At 45.0% G+C, this 8,928-nt stretch overlaps 1 pseudogene; it reads right to left on the bottom strand.

Moving 5' to 3' along the window:
* Positions 1-4,539: 4,539 nt before the first annotated feature.
* The window catches only part of LOC123980100, a 33,125-nt pseudogene continuing 28,736 nt past the window's right edge, over positions 4,540-8,928 (bottom strand).

The raw sequence follows: 8,928 nt of genomic DNA, 5'->3' as shown, positions 1-8,928 counted from the left end.
ATCCAGATAAATGCTTAAATGCATTTAGACTCTGTGCACCTACACAGCCTTTACAGGAGGGATCATCAACTGTCTACGACTTCTCTTTGGTTAAACACGTCTTTCCCTCTGGGAGACACAGACTTCCACAGCAAAACAAAAGGTGGATGTCTGTTTCTACAGTAACTGTGGCTGGTGTAATGATGTTATCATTCTTGGTGATTTTAACAGGGGAAATCTCAGCCAAGAACTCCCCAAATACAGACACTTTATAAAATGAGAGGAGAACACTTTGGACCGCTGCTACACTACAGTTAGCAGTGCCTATCACGCCGTCCCCCACGCTGAACTGGGTCACTCTGACCATGTCATGGTCCACCTGATTCCTGTATACAGACAGAAACTAAAGCTCTGTAAACCTGCAGTGAGGACATCAAAGAAGTGGACCAGTGAAGCTGTGGAGGACCTTCAGGCGTGTTTGGACTGCACTGACTGGGATGTTGTCAGGACTGCCACCAACAATCTGGATGAGTTTACTGATACTCTGTACCCAGAGAGACTACAACACCAATTCTAAAAGAAACGACTCTGCTTCTGATTGGAGAGGCTTCAGACAGATCACCAATTACAAACCTAAAGCCCCCCTATGAGTTGAACCAGTCTTTGGAGCACCTTGTGTTGTCCCACTTTAAATCCATCACAGACCCTCTCCAGGACCCCCTGCAGTTCCCCTACAGAGCCAACAGGTCTGTAGATGATACAGTAAACATGGCCCTTCACTACATCCTCCAGCACCTGGACTCCCCAGGAACCTACGCCAGGATCCTGTTTGTGGACTTCAGGTCTGCTTTTAACACCATCATACCTGCAGGTGGATCACAGACTTCTTGACAGACAGGAAGCAGCACGTGAAGATGGGAAAACATGTCTCTGACTCCAGGACCATCAGCTCCGGTTCCCCTCAAGGCTGCGTTCTTTCCCCCCTTCTCTTCTCCCAGTACACCAACAGCTGCACCTCCAGTCACCAGTCTGTCAAGCTCCTGAAGTTTGCAGATGACACCACCCTCATTGGGCTCATCTCAGGTGGGGATGAGTCCACCTACAGGTGGGAGATCGACCATCTGGTGACCTGGTGCAGCCAGAACAGTCACTCAACGCTCTGAAGACCGTGGAGATAGTCGTGGATACAGAAAGAGCCCAGCCCCACCCTCCCCCATCATCCTGTGTGACTCCTTCCGCTTCCTGGGCACCATCATCTCCCAGGACCTCAAGTGGGAGCTGAACATCACCTCCTTCACCAAGAAGGCCCAGCAGAGGATGTACTTCCTGCGGCAGCTGAAGAAGTTCAGAAGACAATGATGGTGCACTTCTACACCCCCATCACTGAGTCCATCCTCTCCTCCTCCATCACCATCTGGCACGCTGCTGCCACCGCCAGGGACCAGAAAAGATTGTGGCGGACTCCTCCCAACCTGGACACAAACTGTTTCAGACACTCCTCCTGCAGTCCATCAGGACCAAAACCTCGCACCACAAGAACACTTTCTTTCTGACTGCAGTGGGCCTTCTCACTGTCACTGCCCCCCAAACACCTGACCCAACACGTTCCAACAATGCTCAACTTTGATCTGTGTCCATTGCACTAATTAATTTATGCTGTATTATTTCTCATATGCTCTTGCCTTTATCTATATTTATATACCAACATATCAAGGCAATATTATTTATATTACATATATTAGGCAAATTCATCATATGTGAAAATGCACCTGGCAATAAACCTCATTCTCATTTTTTAAATAATCATATTGACACAACACACCAAACTCTCTTTCATATCTCAGCTGTCATCATTTACTGGAGAAATAGGAACATCGGATTATGCAAGCATTAATGTTTAATCAGCAAAAACAGCAAATTATTATGGAAATACAAAATAAAGTACAAAGATGTAAAGTAGGAAGCATTTTCTAGATCTACAGATTTCACCTTCCTTCTTTACCTCATGTTCTTTATTCCAAATATTCTATCTTCTATGATTGCTTTTATTCTCTTTGTTATTGTCAATAAAATATTTATATTTCTTACATGTCAGAACTGCATTGAAGAAAGGAAGAGAAGCAGATTGTGTGAAACGTAACTGGTTTAACCGCAGTATGCTGTACGCCTCCAGGTTTGCATGCAAACCTGTTCCTAAAAAAATGAAAGCAGCCATAAATACATCCATACATTTTACAAGCTCATGTATCAATCCAGGTTAAAGCTATTTTGCTGTTTGTTTAGATTTCATGTTTATTTTTATTATCCATTCTGCTGTCACACCTGTTACCTGTGTATAAAACAACGTTTACAGCTCGAGAGCCGATTGTTTTATTTCTTATTAAGCAAGCAAGTTTTGAAATATTTGCAATTCAGCAAATGGTGTAAGAGAAATGAACCAAACATCGACACATTCACAATGTCCAACAACTCAGACATGACTAAGCTCACATCCCTCAGCCAAGATGGTTTAAAGGAGACAGACTGTCACAGTTTGCAGTTTCATTTACATTCACCAGTCTGTTTTTTCTCTGCATCCACACAGTCTGCAATGAACTAAATCTTTCTGAAAACATGACGTGTGTTCCTGGAAATTACTTTACATATGTGATAAAGCCAGCAGGCCTGAAACAAGTTTTTGATGTATATCACTTGGGTCGTCTGGGCTCCTGGCTGTTCTAACAGTTGTTGTGATTGTTCGAGTCACCTGAGGCCAAATGTGAGCGTTTGGCCTCAGGTGCTGTTTAGAGATGGTATCTCTACCCAAATGGCGTCTTTCATTCCTCTTTCAAACCACCTGTCCTCCCTGTCCAGAATATGTACATTGTTGTCCTTTATATGGAGGGATTATTGGGTCAGATTTAAAACTAATCCTAAATTTAATTCCCAATCCTAAATGGCTAAATCATTTTCGACTTTGACTTGTAGTTTCTCATTTCGGAAATGAGAAACTACAAGTCAAAGTCGAAAATGATTTAGCCATTTAGGATTGGCTGCGTTGAGGGTTTGGAACGGCTGAGGCGCTTTATGGACTGCAGGGGGAGCTCTGACTGCCAGCACACTGCCATGAAAGCAAGCAGAGGAAGTGAGCAGACCAGCTGACAGCGGGCGAAAGGCAGGACATCGCAGGGCCACACATAGAACAACAACCAGTCACACTCACACCTAATTTAGGGTCACCAGTTAACCCAGTCCGCATGTCTTTGGACGGCGGGAGGAAGCCGGATCACCCGGAGAGAACACATGTAAACTCCACACAGAGAGGCCGGTTTGAACCCACAAGCTTCTTGCTGTGAGGTCACAGCGCTATCCACTGGACCACCGTGCCGCCCTGTCTTAGCGTGTACTTGTATTTAAAAAAACACCAGGATGTGGGTTTTTCTGATACTCCAGACACGTATGGGATCAATGCTGTTGGGTTTACTCTTCTTTTCCTCGTCCCCGGTGTTCTTCCTGGATCTTGGAGCCGTTTTCACAAAGGTCCAGTTTCAAGGTTCAGCTCAGTGGTGCAGGGTTCTGATGGCCCCCAGCTGACGCTCCAGAGGCTGGAGAGCGCCAAAGACTAAGTATTGATCTGTGTTTCCTGTATACTCCAGGGAGGAGGCTCCTGCCTCTTCAGTCTGTATGTTACAGTCCAAGAAGGCCAAGCTGTTGTTGACAGTTGTGGGAATGAGGTGGAACAGCATTTGAGGCCGAAAATCTATTCAGTATTTTTTATTTTTTTTTTATAGGGGACAATCCCTTATAGCTGTTTCAGGGTGCGTTCACACCAGCCTTGTTAAGTCCAGTTGAACCGGACCCTGGAGCGTTTGTCCTCATGGTGTGGTTCGTTTGGGTTGGGCTGAACGCCGGACTCGAACTCTGGTGGCTTCCAGTAGAATGGGAGCCAGAGCGTTCAGCTATTAAGCTCCTCTCCTGTGGAACCAGTTCAGGTTCAGGAGGTGACACACGGTAGCGCCGCTTTAATCTTGAGAAGCAGCAGAGCTTCATTCAACTTACATTGTAAGTTTCCAGCTACTATTTCAAGTAGCCGGCTATTTAAAAACGATAAAATATTCTTTCTCAGTGAGACTTTCAAAATAAAAGTAGTGATTAAAACACCACAATTTGATTAGTTTTAGGCACCGAACCCACCTGGGGTCAAGGTTGAGGCACCAAAAAAAAAACCTGGGGTCAGGTTGAGGCACCAGAACCTCCTGGGGTCAGATTTATGAAAAATATTGTAATTTATGATAAAAAATGTCTCTTTTGTAAGTTGTGTAACTTACATGCCTTAAGTAAAAACAATCAATGTTTACTTTTTGTTTCACACAGAAACGGACACTGGTCTCCTGGGTGAAAGTCCGGTTTCTGACCCACGATCCAGCCTAACCTCCTCCTCACTCTGACCTTTCTGTTATTGACATCTTACACCTGTTGTTAGCGTTTATAAGCGTTTCCCAGAGCGTCACAAACTGACGCTAACGGGTCTTGACCATGTGAGGAGTTCGGACTGTTGACAGACAGATGAGGAGGCGGGACTTTCTTCGTCTAGAAGCTTTATTGATAATTGTTTACATCTCACAATGCATTCCACAAACACGGCTCCCAGCTGGAAGCTTTTTAATCGTCACAATTGAAGTATGAAGTTTTATCATTCACAATTATACTTGCATAAACAAACAAATGCTCTAAAGTTTCCCAAAGTCACATCAAGTTGCAACTTCATTAAGATATCGGCTCCACAGACAGTATGGTTATTTATTTTTTTCTTTAAATCCCATTTCATTTTTTTTGTTCCTTTTTATTTTTATCCGATGTGGATGAATGTAAACGTGTTTTCTTCCGGAGATGTTCGTTACTAGACAGCTGCAATGACACGGACATAACGACTTTCATGTAATTAATGTGTTTTATTCGTCTGGCAAAGGTTTTTCTAGATGTTTCTAGCTAGTTACTCAGAAGCGATGAAGTATTTTTAAATGGTAGTACAAGCCCCCTCCCCCCTCCCTTCCCCCTCGCTGCCTCGTCAGGAGTCAAAGACGTCATTCGCAAAATCGTCGTTCGTCACATCGAGGCGAAACCACACCGCACGTTACCGAGGAAACGAGCTCGAAGCTTGAGGGACAGTTAAACAGTGAAATCACAAAATACTTCTAACTCATACCAAAATAAGAAAAAATACAAATGAGGATCGCCGCTCGCTCGTCTTTCTCTAAAAACAGCAGACGAAGGAAGAGAATCTCTCGGCTCGGCAGCGAAAGGAAAAACTCAATAACTAAAAAAAAAAACACCCGGCGCCAGCCTGAGGGAGCATCGGCCCTCCCACAATGCACTGGGTGGGGGAGAGGGAGGGTTAATCCAAGGTTAAAATGTGTTTCTGTGAGTTTCAGCGTCTCTCAGAAACAAACATTTCAAGGCTTGATTAAACGTAAAGAGTCGTGAAGCCGACCTCGGTGTCGTGAACCTACGCTCAACGCCGACCGGCTTCAAAAAACCAACAACAACAACAACAAAAAAGGATTCTGAACTGGAAAAAAAAAAGTGTTTTATTATTTTGACAAATAAAGTTAGAAGGGCTGCGTCCACGCCAGACCCCTCCTCCCCTCCTCCAGCCTTCCTTCATACGCCCTCACTCAAACCCTCCAACCCTCCTTCCTCTCAGGACTCCCTGAATCCAGACTTCACGTGACTTTACTCCGTCTTGCGTTTCATCCCGGGCACCTTCGCCTGGATCCTGCAGGAGACAGGAAGATAAAGACGATCAATGATTCAAAGACAGACAGAGATGCAGAGTGATGAGGCTGCAGAGGGAACTTTGTGAAAGCAAACTAACTGCAGGTAAAACTGTTCACAGGTTCGTCATCTGTCGTCACAAATATCAAACGTTTTAACGTGTGAGGCGACGGCATCTGAACTTCAGACTAGACCCAGACTGGAGCAGACCTGGTCCAACTTGGTCCCATCAGCAGTTCCTCCCAAATCAGAGCCATAATCCGCTCAGTCAGAATTTGTTCCCTCCTTTTAAACTTCTAGTCATGTCAACAGAAACAGTTGGATCATGTGATCAGCTGTACTGAAGAGCTCCCCACACTGAGCAGGTTACTACATCACGTTTTTATCACGCCGTTACGGCTTAACATATTTGGTTGTCTTGATGTGAACGAAGGACAAAAGCAGATCCAGTGATGAAGCCGCCGACTTACTTTCCAACGACGTCTTTGACCTGGTTGTTGACCAGCGCCAGGTAGTGGTCGATCTGAGCCTGAAACACAGAAACACGTCAGGATCACCGACAGCCAGCGTCTCAAACTCCACACATTCAGCAAAAGACCAGAACGAGTAAAATCCCAGTCCCCCCTTCAGCTGGTCCCATTACAGACGCACAGAGCAGCAGAAAGGATGTTCTTTAAAACAGAACATGTCTGCTGATCTCCGGTCTCTGAGCACTTTCTTTGATCAGATGTTCCTACCTGGTGTTTCTCGTAGATGATCGGGCAGCTGAACACTCCAACCAGACCTGGAGAAGACCAAGAAGAAAAGGATGTGAGCAGAAGTTCAAAGCTTGCCGCTTCTTGTTATGATAAAATTACAATAATTAATATTTGTCATCGTGTGCAGGAGAATCAGACAGTCGATGTGCTGCTTTCTGTTTTCTTGAAATCTCCAGCAGGGGGAGCCACAGTAACATCCCCCACACACACCAGCTTTAAACTGGTCACTTCACAGCAGAGCATCAATCACAGCCTCTAAGCATGATGGGAGGCTTCACGTCCACACGCGTTTCCTCACCCAGAATAAGCAGCGTGAGCCCGTTGAACAAGGCGCCGACGTAGGTCAGGATCCACATCAGCACCGCGAACTGCACAGAGGAAAAACATAAAGTCAACGGCTACAAACAATCAGCTGCAGTCTTCAATAAGCAACTTATCAATGCTGTTGAACAGAACACAGTTCGTTCCCGTAGCAACGACCCTTTTAATGAGAGAGAAGCAGCTCTGGATCAATAAAGTTTCTCTGAGGGATCAATAAAGTCTCAGCTGTTCTGCAGAGTCGACCTTTAAATCTAAACACTGATCAGGAAGTACATTTATTCAAGTACTGTACTTGCGTATACATTAGAGGTACCTGTACTTTACCTACTTCACTACATTTATCTGACAGCTTCAGGTACTTTACAAAGTCAGATTTTAGTTATAAATTAAAGGAGATATTTTAGCACAACAGGCACATTTTTCTTGTTGCATTGAACACTTTTACTTTAATACTTCAAGTACATTGTTAGGATGATATTCACATACTTTTATCTTAAAATTTTCATTGCTGTACTTTTACAGTGAGGTATTAGTACTTTTCCTTCAGTCGAGGATCTGAATACTTCGTCCTACTGACCAGATGGACCAAATCAGGCTGAATCTGTTTCTCTCTTTATGAGCAGTTCAGATCTGGGAACGTCGATGTGAAAGATTTACAGCTGAAAATAAGAATTTCCATTAAATCTTTTAGGTTTTAAAAGCTCAAAGATTTGACGTCTTGTGACGTCTCAATTTGTCCGACCGACATTCGAGAAGCTGGAACCAGAAAACATTTGGACGCATTAAACCAGGAATCAATCATCAGAACTTGGCGGCAATTCATTTTCTGTCTATGAATAGTAATTTTCGGACTACTACTACGTCGGAGTTTTTAGTGATGTCACCTTGTTCAGTGAAATGTTGCTATAGCTGAAGGGACGACATTATGAAAACAAGTTGTAATAAAATGTTTGTGTCTTCAGAACTGACACCTGAATCCAGGTCAGTATTTAGACGCGTTTCTTCAGCTGTTTCCGAGGGTTTAAACCAATCAGCACCCTGAGGCTGCTTTAACACGATGCTGTGATACGACGTGTTAATGATGAACACGTTAAAGCCGGAGCCAACATGGCCGCCAGCGAAAAGAAACCCAAGTGTTAGATTTCTGACTGGAGGCTGCTGAGGCAGATTAAATGTGCTGGCTGTGCTGTAAATATCCACCGCTGGCACAGCGAGGAGGGGAACAGGGAGAAGAACAATGTCCCACAATGCACCTGGGCACGGTGTAATCCACAGGGAGAAAAACATTCCTGAGGCTCAAACTTGCTCCTGAGAATCTGTCTTTTTTACCCTGTTAGGGAGTCTCTGGAGCTGCGCCTCTCTCTGATGAACCTCTCTGTATTTGGCCTGCAGGGAGGTGACGACAGGCCTCAGACAGCTGCAGAGCGCTCAGTGAAACTGGACTGAACGCTGACCTACAGACCTGCTGCTCATCCTTCACCAACACATGACTGACAGGACAGAAGGCGCACGTCAGTAGGAACCAGCTGAACCCTACAAACACAAAGCCAGGAGGCAGCAGGAACCCGAACCTCTGCTCGGGATCCACGTGATCCCTGCAGGTAGACGACCCGCATATTCAGCAAGAACGCCAACCGTCATGAGTTCTTGGAACAAACATGGACGCCAACCAGCAGCTTGTCCACATGCTGGTAGAGCGCCGTCCGACACGTCGGTATGTAAAGGAGCTCTACAGCCTGTAAAATAATGAATTTGACTTCTTTAATCGTCCCCAGAACATTTAGGGATTCTTCCTGTACAGAAGCAGCAGCTCCTCACGATCAGTTTAAACATTTCTACACTCATTTATTCAGCTGTTCACTGAATAAACCTGTTGGAACAGAGGTTCACTCTGTTTAAGACCCGTTTTCTCTGGATTAATGATCATTTCTTCTCACCTTGATGGAGTCGACCAGGTCCTCGACCAGGAACAGGCGCCGTAATTCACAGATGGTCTTGTTGAGTCTGGCCAGAAACATGTCGCTGTACTTGTGGACCAGTTCCTCAGACAGCGCCACCTCCTGGTCCAGGTACTGCCTGAGGGGACAGCAGAGGAGCGGGTTAAACAGAGGTGAGG

The sequence above is a fragment of the Micropterus dolomieu genome, linkage group LG12 (assembly GCF_021292245.1).
Source record: "Micropterus dolomieu isolate WLL.071019.BEF.003 ecotype Adirondacks linkage group LG12, ASM2129224v1, whole genome shotgun sequence".
In the NCBI taxonomy this organism is placed as follows: Eukaryota; Metazoa; Chordata; class Actinopteri; order Centrarchiformes; family Centrarchidae; genus Micropterus; species Micropterus dolomieu.
Note: the sequence above shows the minus strand (reverse complement) of the source record. Positions and strands in the feature narration are given on the sequence as shown.